This window comes from Apostichopus japonicus, chromosome 17 (assembly GCF_037975245.1).
Source record: "Apostichopus japonicus isolate 1M-3 chromosome 17, ASM3797524v1, whole genome shotgun sequence".
NCBI classification, from domain to species: Eukaryota; Metazoa; Echinodermata; class Holothuroidea; order Aspidochirotida; family Stichopodidae; genus Apostichopus; species Apostichopus japonicus.
In genome coordinates this window covers 7,409,513-7,432,782 of record NC_092577.1, presented here as the reverse complement: position 1 = coordinate 7,432,782, position 23,270 = coordinate 7,409,513, and the positions used below count along the sequence as shown (strand labels likewise).

Below are 23,270 nucleotides of genomic sequence, written 5' to 3'. Positions count from 1 at the left end.
GGAAAGACGGTGATAAGTTTGCCATCCTCTGCATCCTGGAACAAACTGGTGAGGTAGATGGAATCAAGGACACCGTCAGGGATCTGTGTTCAGAGCAAGTTAAGATCAGATACAACGACAGCAAGCTTCTTCGGAGATCCACCATCCAGCTCTTGGAGATTGCATCTAGATTTGATGTAAGTATGTTCATCGAAAACAGTTTTGTTACGTTAGTTTCTGTCAACTATATCAAAAAGAATATGATGTTGACTGATTAACTAAATATACAAAAAATCAATATCAAAAACATAATTAGAAAAAAATCGACTTCATGAATGTTTACATTAAATTCAGCGACAAACAAATCTAAATAAATGTATATTACATTAAACTACACAGCCCGCCAAGAGAAAATCACAAATTATCAATGTATTGTTTTATATCAATAAATCTTGTTTCATCGATGACTGTTTCGTTATGAGATATCATTCAAACCCATAGGAAGTATAAGCAAAGATAGTTCAAGAATTAAGTCTACTGATATAAATGTCTCAGATAATTTAGACAGACAACGTTCCATCCGTTCGTAAATACACGATTCAGATCTCTAAAATATGTAAAGAAACCCAAACTGTAAACTCCAGAGGGTTAAAGAGTTAATGCAATAAACGCCACAACTGAGAGATTACTGATCGAATCTACACAAGCCCGTACAACAATTTGCTTTATTCACTTCTCAACATGGCCTTCACAAAACGTGGAAAGGAACATAAAATTCAATACCGTACCATTCACCGGTAGTTATGTGAAACCTGTCATAAAGGTGAAAAGAATGATCTAAACTGAAATGCTATACAACACTCAATCACAAAGAACAAAGTAACGGTGTAGATTGATTCCACGATTTATTCGGTTTTCGTATGGATATGTTGAAATTGACGCTGCAGGAAGGTTGATGGGTATATAGTTTTATACATTTCGAAATGAGTGTTTTCTTGACGAAGGGTGTTCCTATCAACGTATTGGACACTGCATGGCGGTAAAACAGGCTTATGTATACCTTATCAGTAAAATATTGTCTTAAAGGGTAACTATAGGCAGAATTTGAAATTTAGGGTAAAGATATCCCTTATAGTAATTTAGGGTACATATATGCCTTATTGTAATCTAGTGTAGACATATCCCTTATTGTAATGTAGGGTAGACATATCCCTTATTGCAATCCAGGGTAGACATATCCCTTATTATAATGTAGGGTAGACGTATCCCTTATTGTAATGTAGGGTAGACGTATCCCTTATTGTAATGTAGGGTAGACATATCCCTTATTACCATGTAGGGTAGACATATCCCTTATTGGAATATAGGGTACACGTATCCCTTATTGGAATCTAGGGTACACATATCCCTTATTGTAATCTAGGGTAAACATATCCATTTTTGTAATCTAGGTTCCATTTATGCCTTATTTTAATCTAGGATAGACATATCCCTTATTGTAATGTAGGGTAAACATATCCCTTATTATAATCTAGGGTAAACATATCCCTTATTGAATACTAGGGTAGACATATCCCTTATTGTAATCTATGGTAGACATATCCCTTATTGAATACTAGGGCAGACATATCCATTGTTGTAATAGGCTATAGGGTAGAAATATCCCTTATTGTAATCTTGGGTAGACATAGCCTTTTTAAGCTATCAAAGTGTTGTTTTCCAATGAGTTTTGAGTTGTATCTGAGGAACTAACAGTCTAAAGTACATTGTAAGGTCACATTAATTCATGGAATTCACTTGTTTAGTTTTATTCATTTCTATGAAAGTAAAAGTGTTAGAGACGTTCAACCTGGACTGTCAGCAGTGTGTTTTAATGTTCAACAACATTTCCATATAATCATCCTTCAATTAAGCCTCTTGTATTAAAATAGTGATATGACAAACAAATATTTATTTCCTTAATTTCCACATAAAAAAATAAATACATATTAAACTGCATCACTTTAAAACTGGCCGCGAAACAGTGAATTATGTATTTTGCATAATGAGTTGCGAGGTTGGAACGGGCCACAGGAGTGGTGTTTAGTTGACCATCAGAGGACCCCTGATGGAAGTACAGGGGTAGAGTCATATTTATTGCAGAGCGCATGCGCGCTACAATATTGGGGTGACTCGCCCGCTCAATCATCTACATGGCTGGCTGGTGAATGCCAGCTCAACATACATTCTTCAGAGCAATCTCAAATTCGGAGGTTGGCTAGGCTAGAAAAAATCCAGACTCAGATTTGCAAAGAATTGTGGCGGCGAACAGTTAATTCCGCACACGTAAAGAAATATATGTATTTATCCTCTACGACTCGGTGTTATTTGGTGATCTCGGGCACGAATATCAAGCCGTTAATGTCATGGCATTATTATTACAAAGTCATAGTTAGTTTCCACAGCTAGCGGCTCCGTACGTATATGGCGTATATTACGTGTTTTGGATGATGAACCAGGGCCAGGAAATCGACCAATCAGTGTTTTATAGACAGGCGATTGTTACAGTGCAATGAGAGACTAGACCTACATTGTATTCGTTAGAATAGTCGTGCATTAGACCTTTGGTGTAAATCACCGTATGTTCGTAAAATGTCGGTAACTAATCGAGTATCATAGAAATTTAAGTAAGGAGAATGACATGCGATATGTACTGAAACCACCCATCCAACTGGTGGCGCTTTGCTTGTACGACAAGAAAGTACCGGCGCGTAGTACAAACACTACGTCTTTGACATAACTAAAGTGATAAGTGCCCCATTTGGGTGCCAAAAATGTGGCAGTGGACTGTAGTTTCACAGGTAATTCTTAGCAAGTGATAGGAAAAGTAATTACATGAAGCTCATTTCTTTACTAGTGTCGTCTGCTCAGCTGCTGCATTGTTATTCATTGGTCCCTGAGTATAGCTAGCCTAGGCTCCTAGACCGACTACGGCTATTCGTTCGGATGCGATATAACTCAAGCCTAATTTTAAAAATGTTAACACCTCATTTTACTTAAAACTGTATCCATAACGATAGATCCAGAAACCAGAATAACATGGGATGACGGTTATGATGTCCTGGGGTTATCACTAACAATTCAATAATATGGAAGTGTTGTACACAAGTAGGCGTGTGTGGGAAAAGGGCGGGGAGGAGGGAGGGTTGCTTTTCACGGCATGCTTTAGGGACAACTAGCAGGCGCGTATCCAGAATTTGCTAACCCGGGGGGCGCGAATTACTATCTAAGCGGAGCGCCACCATCGGTTGGCGCGCAGCGTACAAGAAAATTTCTGGTTTTGATACCACCCAGATCACCGGAAACGGCACTTCTCGGGCTTGAAATGAGCAACCAGATGTACATTTTTTGCCTGAGAACCAAGTATTTCCTAATAGTTTTTTTTTTTCCATCCATAACCTTTTTGAAGATTGTCAACCCGGCACACATCATGTTCGACCTCATCGCATCTCCTGTGGGTCATTGCTTTTGCTTTCTACGTCGCGGCCCACAATACCCGTCAGCCCCACTTTCAAAGCTTTTAAGCCCATTATTTGTTGAGAATTTGAAATTCACATTTCTCGTGAATAAACTCACTTCAAAACATACCGATAATGTTGTATAAAATTTCCTCTATGGACAACCAATATAGGAAAACTTCCTTCAAACCCGAACAGACTGGTAAAAATTGCACGAGTAGAGGGAAGTGTGATGCAGAATTTTGGTCAGAAATTTTCGAAAATTCAGACACAGTTAATTTATTGGTGTTCAAATATTAAAACCTCTTATAACGGCTATTATAAAACTTGGTTAAAGGAAATGAAAAACTAGCAGATATTTCCGAGACCGAACACTACACACATAGGCGTAGGAGGCGGGAGGGGTGCAGCCCCTAATTTGCAATTACTAATGTAAAAGAGTTTTGACATAATTGGACCTCCATGCTTTTTCTCTATCTACATAAGACATTTCGTTGTTTACATTAGCATCCCACGGTTTACTGCGCAATTTTAGCGGACCGTACGGTACACGATGGCATGCGATGTAATAACCGATGCTTGCTTATATGAAAATGATATTAACATGTTTAACTCGCGCGAAGCGCGCGAAAATGTTTGGTTATTTTTTTCAGGCAAGTCGGACAGTTTTGAGGCTTTTCATAATGGAACGCCATTTCATGCTCACTGATATGATGTAATATTTGCTGTTTGCTTTAAAAATTCGAACATGCGCGTAGCGAGGAATTTGCCATGGGAGGGGCGAAGCCTGTAGGCAAATTATCTAAGCGTAGCGCCACCATAGGTTGGCGCGAAGCGTACAAGAAAATTTTGGCCGAAAATGTCTCCCAGATCCCTGAAAATGACACTTCCCAGGCCCATGCAAGTTGCATCTAAGCACTTTCTATTTGAAAATTACTAGAGATATCATTAAAAAATTATGCTGAATGGGGGGGGGGCGGGCGTTCGCCCCTTCCCAAAATGCGTCATGTTCCCCGACGACACGGTCGAGTTCGAGACCAGCCACAGTTTCATAGCACAATTCTACAATTGTTTAAGGCGTATATGCTCACACACGCGTTATGATAGACCACATATAGTTTATATATAGATCATGAGTGAGAGAGGAAAATGGAAACGTCAAAAAATGGAGTTGTCGGTGTAAGGGGTAGGGTGAGTCACACCCTTACGAAATCATTGATCCGTCACTGGCTACCCTGTGTATATAAAAGGGATCAGCGCTGCAATGATGTCACTGTTCCTCTTTCTCTTCCCGGTGTCTTCGCGTTTTTTTTACTCCCTCCTTTTCTCCTTTTTCCTTTCCCTTCCTCCTCTTTTCCACCTCTTTTTTCTCTCCCCTTTTTCTTACCCGGGGGGCGCGCGCCCCCAACTCCCCCCTGGATACGCGCCTGACTAGCTATGTCAATATTTGAGTGGAGCACTAAACTAATACAAGCAAAACAAATTTTGGCCATGTGCCTCTCAGATACCGGAAATGACACTTTCCAGCATTGAAAGTTGCACAACTTACTCCACTTACTCGAGTCATTATAGAGGCGAGAAAAAAGGTTGGTTCTTAAATCAGGAGTATAGTACTTACCACTCTGGTCGCCATAACATGTCTCTGTTGTGAAAAGTACACCTATACTTTGAGAAAAGCGGGTTTAATCAAATTCAGTTTCAAACTCGAATGCACAATGTATATGTGAAGACTGATGATCCGACTTTTTGCCGTACATCACAAAGGGCCCTCACTTTTTTCAAGGTTTCACTTCTTAATGGCGATCAACTGTGCGTTCTTCCTAGTTGAATTTCTATGACGAGGATACAGTAACGTTAACATGTTGTTCAAATTTACCAATCAGTGTCCAGGACTGGATATTCTCTGTCACGTCCGGAACATGTGTTCATCTGTGTATGTGACTTATGCTGCTTGGGTGTATAAAAGTCTGTGTCATATGCCGTTTAGATGACTAGAATGAAACTAATCGATGCTGTTAGCTCCGGAATGTCATTTGTTCTAGAAAGGCCAATGTATTGGGGAGAAGATATTTTTTATCTGCATGGTCCTTTTAAGCTGCCCTATAAAGTTGATCGGGACGCATCTAGAATATGTTCCCCTTTTCCCAATGAGAAAAAATACATCTTCCTTATCCATTTTTTTTTAAACCAGTTGATTTAATACGTAATGGAAGTGAAGCATCTTATCTTCAATCTGTAAAGATATCTAGTCATATATCAAAATAATAAAAATATCAACTAACTATGAAACAATTATACGATACCACGGGTACACGTCTTATCATCTTTATATTTGTTTGTTGTGTAAACAGTGACTGTCATACAACGGTAGTAAAGTACGTTCTAAATTTAGTTTGTGGTGCAGGCTCAGTAAATAACGATAACTATAGGCAAGTTAGTTCCTGATAACGAAAGATAGGTAAAATGCGCACAAAATATGTTAATATAAATATAATAAGTTTATGATAACGATAGATACGAAAAGAAGGATATTCATATTAAGAAGGAAAACAAACACAAATACAAATACAAAACGGGAAGCCCTGTTTGAAAATACCCCTTTGCTCATGTTCTGATATTTAACAAGTGAAAACAGGTTTCGTTTTCTTTCTGGAAATCACTGCCGGGAATATGCTGCTGAAAAAACATTTGTTGCTTTAATAATTTATCGTCAAGTTACAATGGATGACACTTTATTGATTTAAATTTTACTGTTAGCTGAAATTTGAGTTGAGTTTATCACATTGTTTTCCAAGCCAATGATTTTCAGTAAACTCACAAATCTTTCGCTCAAGTCATTTGATTTTATTGTAACTCAAGTCACAAGCCAAGCGTAACAACGTAACAGCTGTAAGCCTACTGAAAATCAACGACCAATCGATGCTCAATAAGGCGTATTTGTCAAGTGTTGCGGTCAGCTGTGTATGACATTCTTTACTGAGCTCTTGTTACAATGCTGTGGAGAGAACTCTTTTCTACAAGAGTAGTCACATACGCTGGGCGGCAACTAAACTTCAGTGTAAAATAAGCACTTTTGCTAACTCTCAATACGAAAATATAACGTTAATACAAAATCATGTAATTAACTATTCTGTACAGACACTAAACTTGTACCACAATGGAGGGCAGGGGAGGGAGAAAACGACTTACATGTTGCAATTGTGTGGTTTTATTTCTGATATTTGATTTTTTTGTATATAGAACAATTTAGACTGATATCTCAAACTTGCGACGCTATATCGAAATTGTAACGTTTATCATGAATGTTTCACGTGTACCTAGAAATGTCGACACATAACGTAAACTGAGAATATGAATTTAATTAAAAAACGATCGTTTGATTAAATCGTATTGTTTCGCTAACAAAGGATCCAGCTGAATGACCCAGTAATGTCTAAAAGTACAATTGCAGATGGAGCTGATGTCGTCGACACTGAAGAATGCCACAAACTGTGTCTTGATCTTACAAGTGAACTGTGGAAGATGTGATAATGCACCCCCTCCCATCCAGCCACCCCTCCCGACTCACACACCTTACATTGACACTCAATATATTCAGCCTGTCGGTGCAACGAATATCACCTTTAATTTGGGTTATTAATAATTATAACGTCTCAAGAACACTCCACAACGCCAAACTCCATGATACTAAACTACTGCGTGTACAGGGCTATGCGCTGAATGTTAGAAGATATAGAACAGAGACCGTTTATAACCATCACACCTCACCCCCTCCCATCACTAGTTGTTTTCCACGAAACTTGAAGACATTACAATGTGACAATCATATCCTGTTTAGTGATAAACAGTTGTGATGTTACAGAGCACGTGACATGTCTCCATGCTGTGGGTCACATGTTCCATCTTACATCGAGTGAAATATACTGTAGGCTTACTGTGTACTGTGGAAACCTTGTACAACTATTAACATTGTATGCAAATACTAACAACATCAAACAAACAGTCAAGTCGTTCCATGCCTGAAGGAGACGAGAAGGGTAAGTCAACAGTTGAATAACAAACTGTTCTTTGAGAAATTTGGGAGCAATATACTGTTTGATGATAAAAAATATACACTCATAGGAAGCATGGTTTGGATTTCAATTATAACCAGTACTCTACATACCGAGTAGTAGTACAACATACTTAGTTTAATTGTTCAACTATAAACGCAATGTAAACCAGAAAGTCAAGTGAGTAATGCGTACCTATGCAAAGAGGGTCGAAGGTCAAACAAACTTCACTTCTGCACAATTAGATTTATTCTGACTGTAACCAACAATTTACATTCAACGACCTTTGACCTCCATGAAAACCAAAAGGGAGCATCTGCTCACCAAGGTCTACCAAAAAACAAAGTTTAAAATTCAAGTAACTTTCACTTCTTGAGATATCCTGTTTAAAATGTTTGCAGCATTTGACCTCTGGTGACCCAAAATGACCTTTGACCTCCATAAATGAATTGAGAACAATTAATTACTAAGAACTACCAAAATACTAAGTTTATGGTTAGCAACTTTCACATCTTGAGATATCGTTTTTACATGGTTTACAGCATTTGACCTCTGGTGACACCAAATTACCTTTGACCTCCATGAAAAACAATAGAGATGATTTGCTATTCTAGGTCAATTAACAGTCTAAGTTAAGAGTTCAAGCATTTTTTTTTACTTCTTGAGATACAGTGTTTACAATTGTCTTCGCCTATGACCTCTGGTGATCTCTCAAATGACCCTTGACCTCCATAAAAAATAGAAAGCATTTACTCACAAAGGGCTACCCACACACCAAGTTTGAAGTTCAAGCATCTTTGATGTTTGAGATTGTGTTTTCGATCCAAAATGTCACATTCACACACACGCATACACCCACACACACGCCATCACCATTGCATAGATTCCTTCGGCCTTCGGCAAGGAATAAAAAAACTACAACAACTCACACGATTAAGTTCAGCTGGATTATGTTTTACATAAAGCTTAATTATACAAGTATAAATGAACAACCAAAAACTAGCTGGGAATGATAAACAAACGAAAAGAGGATTTAAGTTTAAAATGTTACACACAAAATAATCAGCATTTCATGAGAAATTATATACATAAACATGAGAGAGTAATAATACATAATTAGCCTTAACTAACCGTCCTTGAAATTCATTGTATTTTCAGTTAATTTTCTGTATATAAAGGCAAATATGAATTGGTGAGGTTGGGCCTACGTCATGGACAGAACCGAAGTGTACAGTCCCTGGCCCTATACACCATTCATAGTTCATTAAAATATATTTATTACTCAGCCGTTTGAGGAAGCATTGTTTATAACACAACCAACATTATTTCTATGTATTACGAAGACCAACATAGTACTACAGCAGTTTTGATAGAATTCGAAATACAACCATATATAGTAATGCAGAAATATGACCAGAAAAAAAACATAGAAAAGTATAAACAGAAACAAAGAATAACGAAAACTAAAATTAACGGAAATCAACAGCTAAGATTCAATGCACAAGGGCCAAGGCATCTCTTACGTTTGTAAAGTGATGCCGGTCCGGTGTATGGCAAGAATCGGAGAGTTTCAGTTACAATATTACCAATCAATACCAATCAACCCATTATACATACCATGTATGAGAATCCACCCATTATACATTCCATGTATGCCAATCCACCCATCATACATACCATGTATGCCAATCAACCCATTATACATACCATGTATGCCAATCAACCCATTAAACATACAATGTATGCCAATCCACCCATTATACATACCATGTATGCCAATCAACCCATTATACATACTATGTATACCAATCAACCCATCATACATACCATGTATACCAATCAAACCATTATACATACCATGTATGCCAATCAACCCATTATACATACCATGTATACCAATCAACCCATTATACATACCATGTATGCCACACAACCCATTATACATACCATGTATGCCAGTCAACCCATTATACATACCGTGTATGCCAATCAACCCATTATACATACTGTGCATGCCAATCAACTCATTATACATACCGCGTATGCCAGTCAACCCATTATACATACCATGTATACCAATCAACCCATTATACATACCATGTATACCAATCCACTCATTATACATACCATGTATACCAATCAACCCATCATACATACCATGTATGCCAATCAACTCATTATACATACCATGTATACCAATCAACCCATCATACATACCATGTATGCCAATCAACCCATTATCAGTATACCATGTATGCCAATCAACCCATTATACATCCACTTATTCCAATCAATCCATATACATACCATGTATGCCAATCAACCCATTATACATACCGTGTATACCAATCAACCCATCATACATACCATGTATGCCAATCAACCATTATCAGTATACCATGTATGCCAATCAACCCATTATACATACCATGTATGCCAAACAACCCATTATACATACCATGTATGCCAAACAACCCATTATACATACCATGTATGCCAAACAACCCATTATACATACCATGTATTCCAATCAACCCATTATACATACCATGTATACCAATCAACCCATTTTACATACCATGTATGCCAAACAACCCATTATACATACCATGTATGCCAGTCAACCCATTATACATACCATGTATACCAATCAACCCATTATACATACCGTGTATGCCAATCAACCCATTTTACATACCATGTATGCCAATCCACCCATTATACATACCATGTATTCCAATCAACCCATCATACATACTATGTATGCCAATCAACCCATTATCAGTATGCCATGTATTCCAATCAACCCATTATACATACCATGTATGCCAATCAACCCATTATACATACCGTGTATGCCAATCCACCCATTATACATACCATGTATGCCAATCCACTCATTATACATACCATGTATGCCAATCAACCCAAATACATACCATGTATGCCAATCAACCCATTATACAGCATAACTACATTAATCACATGCACATATTAGCACAACTTTTTACACGTCACGCCAACATCCCCCCCCCCCGCCTAAAGCAAAAAAAGAGATAGTATATAACTTAGTTATTCGATTTTACGGTTTAAATAAATAATATAGCACATTTAAGTAACTAGTCAGCGAACTATCATAGCATATTCTGACAACGAAATGTGGAATACTGTTGCATTAAAAAATCATAAATGAAGAAAAATCCTTATGAAACAAAGATGGGCATAAGGGGAAGGGTGTAACAGAAATAATACCACTAAAAGATATAAACCCATACGTTTATATAGACATACGTCTGAATTGAAAAACATAAACAAAGAAACATAACAAACTCTACGAAAGATAGAAAGTCTATTGCCATGACTATTATCTAACCTTTTCTAGCAGATTCGATACTATGTGACTGTGCTATGCAATCTTAACAAAATAAATATTTGTAATTATTAGAGATTGGGTTCTCAAAGTTGTAAAACAAAAGAATGGCTTAGTGTAATATATTTATTCAATGAATACTATAATGGATAAAATCAAGGTATATTTGTTTCCACTGATAGAGATTTCCTGATGGGATCAATAAAATTTGTGTTTGGGGCTAACAAGGTGAATAGGCTTTGTCTATTCAATGCACAAACATACACAGCAATACAGTAGCATGTCAACAAAATGTTCACAGAAAGATTGTAGCGTGCAGCAAAGCACCATACCAATGTACAAAGAATTGGAAAGAAATATATTTTGTGCATTCCAAACAAAATGAAAATTAATAAAGTGACCTGTATCTGTAATATCTTGTTAACCAAAGAGGAAAACCTACATCCCAGGTCCTGATAAATAACATCTCCTTTGGTATTAGCCTGTCAATAAGTTATAACAGTTTGTGCTTTCACTTGTTATCATTTTGATTTTGGAAGGGTGAAAGGTAAGGCTGGTTTAAGGTCTAATCGATCACAAATTGGGCTCTACCCCAGTAGCTTGACCACCTTGTTGCAAGATATTTGTAAAAATTAAGGGTACATAGATTCTAATATGTGCTATGTTTTGTCACTCTTGAAACAATCTTGAAGATTTATCAACTGTATATGTTGTACTGCATACATGTTATATCTTCATATACTGTACCTGTACTTCAGAAATTTATTGTAAAAGTATATACAGTAGTTGCTCATAGTGAGGGATCACCAATTCCTTCTTGATTTTTATCTTGATTTAGGTCCCCAAGAATAATACATGGTTGCAACCCTGCTGTACCCTCTGTCTCGATCTGATTTTTGGGGGGATGGGTGGGGGCGGGGGGGGGGGGCAGGGCATTTGACCTACATCCATGGTAGGGATTGGTCAATCATCGTTATTACGACATTTGTGTAATACAACTTTAAATCTTGCCAACGTATACAACATTAAAAGTGTTCAGTTTAGAACAATTTCTCGTGAGCAAGGAAAAGAGTTAAGAGTAAAATGTTACTTCTAAAGGTCTATCTAAGATAGCAGTGAACATGGCACATCATGGCTTAATGCATATTCAAAAGCTACTTAAAAGCTATGACTACCGGCAATACTAGTTATATGGTGATGTAAGATCTAAAGATAGCAATTGCTGATAGCAGATGCCTGGAGAATCCCAAATTTATTCGCTCTCATCTGATTTATTGTATTAATGGGTCAAACAATACCAAGATTACAGGTGGCAATGCACATATATATAACTTCAAAGAGTTGATACTTCATAGTTTCTCAATTTCAAACACATCCATGATCAGACCAAGGTACATACTACAAAAACTTAGCTTGCCTGGCATGTGGACAATTTTTATTTTCTAAAAAAAGTCTTCTGATGAACTGATAATTTAGGAATAAGATAGTAACAGTCTCCATTTTAGAAAAATCTTCTATCAATACTACAATATTGTAACTAATTTTATTAAATGTTACTACCTCTACACAATTTACCAAGTGGAATCTTAGAAAAGTGCATTTGATGTTATTTATGAAACCAATTAGGCAAGTTGTCTTCACCTACATACGGCCTGTAGATTTGATCAGAAGGTATCCAACACAAACTATTACCATTTCACAAACTGACTTTTGAGAAACTATTATGTGAAGACTCATCAGAGTATATAGCTCATTGGCAATGACATAAAGACTAGATTATCTTCAGATTTAAATTTGACATCAATTTTCTTGGGTTTTGGAAGCATAAAAGCACATAGGCTTCAGACAGTGTGATCATAGCAACAACATCACTGATTTACTTGCTGAGGCAGTTGTGCAAGGTGTTGTTCACTCTTACATTATATTAGTAACAAACTCACTTAATACACGTCTCCATTAAAATAGAATAATGGAGAAGTATGTCACATATTAACTTTTTTTATAAATGTCTTAGCTTTGGCAAATCTTGGGTTTATATCAAAAGGAAATAATCTCACGTAGGTACTCCTAATACTGGGAGAAGCTTACAGGCTACAGTACCTTCAAGAAAACTAACCCTATTCAAATAGCACACTTTAGTCTTGGGATATTGAAGTTGATGATAACTCAAGTAAGAAGGCATATCTAACATAACTACTGGGCCAATGGAAGCCTTACTATTTACAGTGTACTATAGATTTGGTCAAGTTAAACTACTTGTGACAATTCATTCCTAAGTTTGTAACTGAGATACCAATGAGGATAGTCCTCCTCATAATATAAACCAGACTTTAAAAGTGTTCTAACTTAGTGTAGGTATGGGTCTTGTTTTGTTTGAAGTGACTCTATTTAATAGTAAGGGGACATGAACTTATGAACTAACTTGACTGTTTAAAAGCCTGTCATACATTTTACTGCCTATTTATAAAGTGGACCCAGCGTATTACTATATACACCTCTTTGTGTACTTTTACACATTGGTAAACAATACAATGTTTGGCATGCGGTGCTTAATATATGGTGTATGCATGTTAAATTGAGGACTTTATCTTCCCCTCTGGCCCTTAGGGAATTGGCTGATCAAGCAAGATACAAAACAGTTACTGATCCTCTAGGATTAGGCAGTAACAAAGTCACTTCCTACCCATACTCAAATCTATTTATAACTACAACCCAGCTTACCAGTCCTGCTATACACTAGCTATACACTAACCATTACCATCAGCATATTGTAAACCATTCTGTGCTGGATCCTCATAATGAGACTCCCAGAGATCGTCTCAAGAATGATTAATGCACATTTACCTAATGAGGAAATAAGGACAAAAGCAATAAGAATCAGTTGTCACTAATTGAGAATATCAGAGAGTTCTAGATATGTTTTAATGTAAAAAATAAAATCCATTGTTATTGAGTATGTGTCTTTTTAATATTTACTCTAGTTTTTCTATTGCTCACAGATATACAAGCTAATGCTAAAATGACATTGTGTCACTGAAACAACACAATATGCTGCAAATTCATTTCATTTCATTGAAAGGCACTTTTTTGTATTTTCAAGTTGAACATTTTTTGAAAATTTACCCATAAACAAAACAAGAGGTTAAATTTGGTAGCATGTTTGTAATCCTTCGGATTAGGCTAATTGATCAGCACACTTTCTAGTTTGGTACTTTTAACATGACTGGTATTTTGTTTTAACACTAAATGTCTAATTTTGTTACTTTGAAGTCAAGCAAAGTTAGGCCTAATTACTGGTCAGGATAGCTTTGGTCAAACAATCAGTATAGGGCCAAAGCCAAAATTACCGTAATTGTGGTGGGACGGAATTTGATAGACCTTTTGAATAATACCACTTTATATGGAGCATATATGAAGGAATCAGGATATCCACACAAACAGGTCAGTCACAGACTGCAACCAGACACAAAAAAAACAGACACAAATTTGAAGATGTTGCCATGGTAACACAAATATATTGACGTGGTGGGACGGAATGATAAATCTCATGAAATCATGTACATGTAACCTTTATGTAATTGTTATCAAAAGTAGTACAATATAATAGTAATTATTAACACTGAAATGGAGGTGAACTATTCTTCTACCATTAGGGAAACAATGGCAGAAATTATACTTCACGCATAAGAATTGTGTTAATTTTACCGAAAGTGTGTCAATGTGGTTGGACGGAATGTGGTGGGACGGAATTTTTTTCCAATGTAAAGGCTGTTGATTAGGTACGAAAACAATAAACAATTATGTTTTCTCTAACAAGAAATTCATAAGCAACAATAAAATTTATGCTGTCCAGAGTGAAATATTAAATATGCTCGATGAAATCTTGTACTTATTCAGTCGGAAAGTTATTTCGAACATATGTAATGGATGGTTTGTACGCTGCTCGATTATTTGCTTTCTGGTTTGCCCTTTGCCTTTTCTTCTATACTCCACTCCCATTCTTGAAATACGTCAGTCAGCACCCCATTCTCTCCTTCTTTTTCTTCCTATAACGTATGTATCTGCTAGCAGACACATTTTGAGGCTCAGGATTTTCCATATTGATCTGTTTTTTGCAAAGAGAGATAAAAGGACATTCTTACCAGCGGGATGCATGAAAAGGGGACTGGGGGTGGGGGGTATAGCCACACACATTTCTGGCTTAATTATTAAGAAGTTGGGGGACCAGGAAATAATAGTGGTCTTCCCCCATATACCAACATATGAATAGAAAGAAAGAATAAGTTGGCTTCACTATCATGTGAATTGTGTATTACATATGCAATTTGACATGAGAGTTGGCCTCATAATGTGCAGTTATGAACAGGCTGAATAATTGCTAGGCATAGACAGTATACACTTCCTGCACAATACATTTCAACTAGCCTACATTGTGTTTTGGTTCACTTTTTTTGCATCATAGGCTACAAGTTTCAAAATCCAACTTAGTATGGTAGATAGCAACAGCTTAGGCAGCATACCATATTCTGTTAGGCAACAGCTTAGGCTAAAACATTAATTTGCTAGGCTAGACAACTCAAAATATGTAATATTTCATCTAACAGGTTTGCTTCCTAGCATAAGTACTGTAGGCTTCACATTTCTACCTCTCATTATATTATAAGTTTTGTTTTAACCTTTCCAATATGTATAACATAGTCTGTTAGGCAACAGCTTAGGCTAAATCATAATTATCACTATCAAATTGTCTGAATTGCCTATAACCATGAACTGGAGGTTAATTAATATATTACTATTGAGAAGCAATGAATTCTTACCTTTATTCTTGCAATCTAGCTCTTCTATCTTGTATGCTTCAGTATGTGAGTACCATAACAACTTGACTTTAAAGTCAATTTCTTGTGCACGTGGATCATTGTTCATCAGCAGATGATATCAATTCAAAAGCACATGTTCTACAATGGATAGTTTAGGAAAGCCAAAAGGGCCAAGAAAGAAACCTAGGGTGAACAACTAGGACTATTTCAATAGTGATTGGATTTATTTATGCATGATAAAAACCCATTCTCAATTACCCCAAAATGTGTTGTTTTGACACATGAGGTTCAAAACTGATGTGATGTGTACAGTATGTATGGAATCTCCAGATACATAAAATTTTGAAGTATCATCATCAATTAATCACATTGTTTTAAGGTTGGGTGTTCAAGGAGTCTGAATAAGTTTGTAATCTTAAGTGACAGAGGTAAATTTTGGACCAGACATGCTGTTTGAAGCTGGCTTCCATTTAAAATTCCGTCCCACCACACCTTGTTTCCGTCCCACCACGAAAATGTTGGACTATCCCCCTGTCTATCCAGGATAAAATATTTATTATTTCTCCACTCAGAGGTGTCAGTTACATACATAGTTGATAGTTTGGAGAGTTTAAAAAAAATTATCATTTTTTTCCCCCTTGGAAATTAAAAAAATATGTTCAAAAATGTGGTGGGACGGAATTGAACACTTTCGTTTTATTTTTTTCTTCATTCAAGAACTACTATTGATACATTTTATAGTGCATAAAGTATCCTCATTAAAGGCCATTTATACTGCCAAAAACGGAAAAATTCAACTTTGTTCCCATATGTAATTACCTCATTTTTCTGAAATTCCGTCCCACCACATCAGGAGTGTGCTACCTGCATTTTGGAATGACCGCATTCCATTGTTATGCGAGTTATCGTAATTTTTTTTTACGATTACAGAACTTTGGTTAGTTGTTCTCATAACCATTGGTGAAATGAGCCTAAGTGGCAATGTTCAAATTCCAGGTAAAGTGATGACCATTAATGGCTTTGGCCCAATACCAGTGTCAAGCTGAGGCTGCTTTAATACATAAATGTTGTTGTATTTGCTTCCACAACCTACAATAACTCGTCATAAACTGCTGCTTGTCATAGTGCAATACTCAATACCTATCATTATCTATGACAAATATTTCATATGATGGGATAGGTGGACCTTGTCATATATTACATAATATCCACTCAACCTGGGGACAGTGACAACAGAAAGCCTTCATTAGCATTCTATGCTCACACAGGAATGAAACTGTTACATAATGAAACAATGGATGTCCAAAACCATTAAAATTGGTCAGATTTGAAAGCTTTGAGATGTACTTGGCATCAGAATTTCATCCTCTTGAAACCTACAATTATGGTTCAATTTGCTACAGTTAGAGAACAAAAGAGGTCACACAGGATCCCTGTGTTTAAGAAAACCTTTAGCAGTATTCTAACTAGATTGTTCATATGTTATGTCTTGTTTTGCAGTGATTGGAATTGATGTGGGTTGGGGGGGGGTGCTGGATGATAGACTTTCCGTTGGGGAAATATCCCTTTAGGGATCATCTGATACATCATGGAGTAAAAATATCCCATTAAACACTTGTATTCTCATGGAAGAGGGGGATCGGTGGGTGGGGTAAGAATCAGGTGGTGGACCATACAATAATTACCCTGCTCATGAAAATTGTACACATTTCTTCCAACAGCTGTAATACGGATATGGTAAATCCCTAAAAAGGCTGATCTCAGGACTGAATAATTTCAGTTTACCTGATGATGAGAAAAAACAAAATGCATTTGGTCATCAGTTAAAATGTTATTATTAATGTAAGTTATAATCACCCGGTCTGCAAGTAGAAGCATTCTATCATGTAACATTGTCAAACACAGAACACTCTATTATAAACATATACAGTATGGTATGCTACTGTAGTTTCAAAATAAAATGCTTAGTTATAATTATAATAACAATGTAAAGAAACTAATGCAACTGGAATACAAATCTATAAACTGTACAAGATGAGTTCAAGGTCTCACAATGCTTCCCACAGTGTATAATCAGCTCACCTAATACCAAACTAATTGAAATATAAAGAAACATTAATTTGAAATTGAGACAAGCATTGAATCTTCAATACAAAATTTAAGCAATACCATTAGTAATCCATAGTCTGGTTTATATTCAATTGAGAAACAAGAGTTTTAACAGAGGCACCCTGAAAAAAATGGAGCCTGAAGAAAACATGATGAAGGATTCCTACAAATCCTGGGGGGCTGGAGCCCCCCCCCCCCCAACCAAATATTTTTGTGAAAAATCGTGCAATATGGTGATAACTTTTCGGGCACCTACTGTAAGAAAAGTTAAAAATAGTTTTTCAATGGTTAAACGTGTATCATTAATATTGTAACAACTTCCCCCAAAATTCTAACCAACTTGGAAGGGTAATACTGTAATACGGCAAATGATTGTATGTAAATGGCATGTGATGTAATAACCGATGCATGTCTATATCACAGTACATTCACGTGTTGAACGCACGCATTTGGTTATATTTTCGCGCAAGTCTTTGCACCCCCCCCCCCCCACAAATCAAAGTGGGCTCCTACCCCTATGAGTGTACTGTCTATAGGTTGATGAATTTGTAGGATTTCTGAAATGATGAAATTGTACTTTAATTGATTGAGTTAAAGTACATATTTTACTATCTTCAGATGTATACTGGTATTTCATAACACTTTGTTCTGTGCAGTCCTGGTGTGAGAGGCCAGTGGGGGTTGGGTGATGGCTACAGTTGTCAGCTAAGTGCCCGGTGAAATGTGTGATAAAGAATGATATACTTTCACATTGGAGAAACAAAGACTTAAACAAAGTGGATCTGGTGACACAATTGTGCATGGAACTGTGCCTGGCTCTCAATGTCACTGGTTTTGAGTACACCTTATTTGAATAATGCTTCTTTAGCCTCACAGGATGTGATTGTGGATCTTAGAACTGGTGTGCGACAGTTAATTAGTAGTTTGGAGAACAATATCAAAGAATTAAGGGAAAAGCAAACCCAGCCATCATCTTCAGGGATGAGACTGAGCCAGGGAAAAAAATCTGAAATTCATCGATCGCCGTCCTGGGGGAGGGGTTTAAGGGGACGGGGTGTCCCCCTCCCCTTGAGAAAATTTTTGCCAGGTAAGGAGGTCTTAGATGCAAAATGGTGGACTCTAGATAGAATCTATCACAGCATGTAACTCGCCAAAAAAGTGTGGAATTTCTGCTTGTATAATTTATCCATTAGCATTTTTGAACCAAAAAAAGGCTTTTTTGCTTTCTCTGTGCTACTTGATTCCACCACTGGTCAAATTCGGTGTTCCATCCCTTCATAGTCCAGCATGTTCGGCAAAAAAAAAAAATCAACAAAATCAAAAAAAAAAAAATTAAATAAAAAAAATAATAAAAAATGCGAATTACGAGAAAAAACGCGAAAATGAAAAGACAAAAAAATCGGAAATCCGCGTTTCCGCGGAAGAGTCTCATGCCTGAAAACAGTCAACTCTACTGTACTACAGTAAATAAACATCATAACAAACAAAGTACAAAGTTCAGATTATATCCATAGTTGCGTGACCTATGTGTGACCTAACTAAATTAATCAAGGTTTTTTTTGTTTTTGTTTGATGGAGTGTTCATTACAAATACCTCTAACACACGTTTAGCTCAGCAATACAGACTGAGTTGACTCCTTTAATGTTTCTACATCGTTATAGAATATCTAAAATGGTATTTCAAGTTTTGGTTTTAATCTGAAGAAAATAAGTATATACCTAAACAGAAGACATATTTGTAGGGAACCCAAACTACTTTCATAGAAACCAACAAGTTGTCTTCCAGTCTTACCTTTCTGGGAGTGTCAGGAGTTCTAGAAGACTTTATTCATTTGAGTCTCAGGAGGTAATTTTTATTTCAGTTTGGCAAATGGTAAAATGTACCAGAGGGTGTTTAGGCAGAGCTTTATTGTGTCATGGCAAGCTCATTACAAACACACCAAGTACTGGATTAATCCAGCAATAATCCGATCATTTTAATGTCCTTACTAGGGAATAAATCTGTCAGTTGTATTTTGAGTGGATGAGTTAAAACTTTAAATAAAATTCTTTTAGTGAGAGTGAATGGAGAAACAAGAGTATTTCTTGATCTGCAATGCTATCCAAAAATCTACCAGACATCTTTGCAACATTATCATTACTATGCTACACTTACCATTAATGTGATTATCATCACATGGAGGAAATATCAGCTGCTGAAACATTCATTTTCCTTGTCAGCACAGTGTGATAACTTCCATCAAAATTGGTAACTACAGGTGGAATAGGTATTCCCCTAATAGCTCGCTTCAGGATAATTCAAGTTAACCTAATGAAGAGAAAAGAAAATTATGTGAAAGAAAAATTAAGTCCTAATGATAGGATATATTGAGAATGTCAGTCAGAAATAGATATGTGTATGACTCTGGCTAACTACCCTGTATACATGGACATTCACAGAGAAAAAATCTAGAGGAAGGAAAGTACACTTCAGATTCCAATAACCAGGTAAGTGTAAATACAATTAACCAGTAAACCATCAAACTTGAACCGGATTGTCCATTGTTTAGTGAAAGTGGCATATAAAGTTGTGGTGCAGTGATGTAAATGAGCTCCCAAAGAAGAGTCCAACCTCACACAACCCAACCATGCATGTTTGGGCTTGACTGAGAAGTTTGTGAGATTTCGCACAGGTCTTCTTTTCTATTGAGGACAGAATGTCTTTTGAATTCCACTCATCAGGAGATAATTGTATCTAATTTATTGTGTCAGCTTTGGTGGATGGGTGTTTTTATATTATTTTTCTTCATTTAATGGCACCAGGCCCCTGGAGACTGCATTGCCTGCATTGACCACTCTCTGAGGGGGGGGGGGTCTCTTTCCAGATTTAAGATCACCAAAGGTTTATAGAGTACCCTGCTCAGCTGGTCATTAGCTATCCAATATGGTCAGTTCTTTCCACAAATTTGGCAGATGAAGACACTTGTAACCTCAAAATTTTTAGTTGAAATATACCTGTAATTATGAGATAAAAAGTCAAAATTGTGAAATTTGGGGACACATGTTTTTTTCCCCTATGCCCCTCGTAAGCCAGCGTACTCACGTCGCTGAAGTAAGATCAATTTTGAGACCAATTAGATTCTTTAAAACCAACTGCGGTGACTGGGTCAGCAAGTGACAATTCTGTATTCACAGTTGTATTTACTCAGATTAGTAGGAATTATTCCAATTGTGTTCTCTGTTTATAGTGGCTGGACTTACAAGGGTACTGCAAAGCTCTCCAAATCTTCAGTATTTTCACATAGTTTTTGGAAACTGCTAGCAATTTAAAGCACACAAGGACATGTCAGGAATAGAAATACTTAATCTGATTTTACTCTGTGGAATATATATCTGAGCCCTAGCCAGGTGCTTCAGAAGAGCTCTGTAACATCTCTGAGACTTTTTGTCCTCTTCTACTAAGTTTAAAGCATACATGTACATACTGTACATGTATGTTAAAGAGAAAATTATAAATTATATGAAGTATAAATTGAAGCCCTAGTGTACATTAGCCCATGTAGGGGAGGGGGGGGGGGTGTTAGGCAAGTGCCCACCACCCGAATGGATGCCAGTGCTTGTGTATCTTTGAATGCCCTCTAAATGTGTTAATTTTAAACAGTATTTACAGTAGCTCTCAAATATGCAAGGAAGAAATGTCATTATACCATGATATTGATAAAGAGTGGCAGGGAAATTTAACATCCTTAACCATGCTTGCTAGCCAGCAGTTTGGTGGATCAAGTCACAACAAACCAGATTTACTTCATTCTTACCATTCCTATGGAACTCTGTGCATCAAGAAGTGTAGGATACCAAAGGAAGCTTGATAGGTTCATACTGTAGGTTCTGCTCTCCTCTATCCAATACAGTCTGCGTCTTCATATTCACTAGAGGGTTTCTTCCTACGGTCAAATGATTACATCATGGAGCCGTTAGAGCCTTAGTGACTTCTAAATCAAAAGTGAAACACTAACATGAAATCAAATTAGTTGTTCAGAAATTTCAGACAACTTCAGAAACAAAAGGATACTCACAACAAAGAAAAACCAATGGTAGTGCAGTTCCACTTTGATCCAATCTTTGATCTTTTTAATTTAGTGATTATGCAGTATTACAGTGTTTGGTTTCTGAAGCTTAAATGAAAGTTCTTAGGAACTTTTGCATTCAGATAGCAACGTGACACTATGAAAGCAGTCTCTGTGGGCAATCAACGTTACATGTTTGCTGTAAAAGACTCCTACACTTTTAGTAAGTAAATTATGTAAAAGTATGTAAAAGTGATATTGAAGCTGAAGATACGTCAATAGGAAACGAGCATTACCAGCACAAACCCCGGAAATTATGGATATGTTCCAATAATGGGTTGTCTTGGACCAGTAAGGGTGGTGCAAAGCACTGCAGTATTTTGAGAGGGGTGCTATAGCCCCTACTGAGTATTTTGGTGACACAAACTACATAATGCTTGTATATGATATGGAATATGGAATCTCAATCTCTGGAAAACCTTGCATTTCATTTGACCTTTACTCACTGGCAGGTTAGCACAGGCGCGGCGGAACGGACAAATTATTGGGGTGGCTAATGTGTGGACACTATCTAAGCGGAGCGCCACCATCGGTTGGCGCGGAGCGTACAAGAAAATTTTTGGTTTTTTCAAACCCCCAGATGGCCGGAAACGGCACTTCTCGAGTGTTTTATGCTTCGAATACCTACCCCTAGAATATGGGTCTCAAGCCTGCAATTTCTCAAATTGTACGTTAAAATCTGTAAAAACATTGTAATTTGTATATTCGATGGTGTTTTTGAGAGAGTAGCTATACTCGTAGTGTACTCGCAAAGACGTTTTTGAGTGTAGTAAATTACTACTTGCAATTAAATGCAATAATTAAATAAATGTCATAAGAAAAAAAAGAAAGCATTTCTTAATGTCAACAAATGGGTAATTCCAAAACCATGTGCAGTTGCCAACAAATTTCTATGAGCCAAGCACTGTCACGAATGCATGTACCCCCAGCATTTACTAAAATTATTACACCTATATAGTATACGTGTGCATCGGACAGATCGACAAGTATGCATTGAAAAATGGGCAGATGCACGTTTCGGAGCCTTGGTAAAAATTGGGGGGGGGGGCTCTCATGCATTTGCCCCCTCAACTTTTTCATTGGGGGCTGAGCCCCCCAAGCCCCACCCCCCGGTTCCGCCGCCACTGTCGTACATAACATAACCTTATAGGCATTAATACAAGTCAATCTATAACATTCCACAATTATTATTGTAGTCACCTAATTACTAAATCTACCAGGTCGGAAATTTGAGCCAATTGTGTAAGAAACCTGCAGCTTTTTACCTTGCAGGCTGACTGAAATTATGTTATTAAATAATTGGTGGTGTTCTACTCACAACTGGTTTTGTCTTAATTTTG

General features: G+C 36.9%; 2 protein-coding genes across 2 annotated transcripts in view; one reads left to right on the top strand and one right to left on the bottom strand.

Annotated features, from left to right (window-relative positions):
* LOC139985144 (uncharacterized) overlaps positions 1-22,489 on the bottom strand; it is a 125,661-nt gene extending 103,172 nt beyond the window's left edge. The window contains exons 1-2 of the mRNA XM_071999397.1: positions 21,619-22,489; positions 19,980-20,132 (exon numbers count right to left, since the gene is read on the bottom strand). The gene's annotated coding sequence lies outside the window, so the exon portion shown is untranslated. The remainder of the gene's footprint in view (positions 1-19,979; positions 20,133-21,618) is intronic.
* LOC139985122 (NLR family CARD domain-containing protein 4-like) overlaps positions 1-23,270 on the top strand; it is a 346,343-nt gene that overhangs the window by 116,734 nt on the left and 206,339 nt on the right. The window lies entirely within an intron of this gene.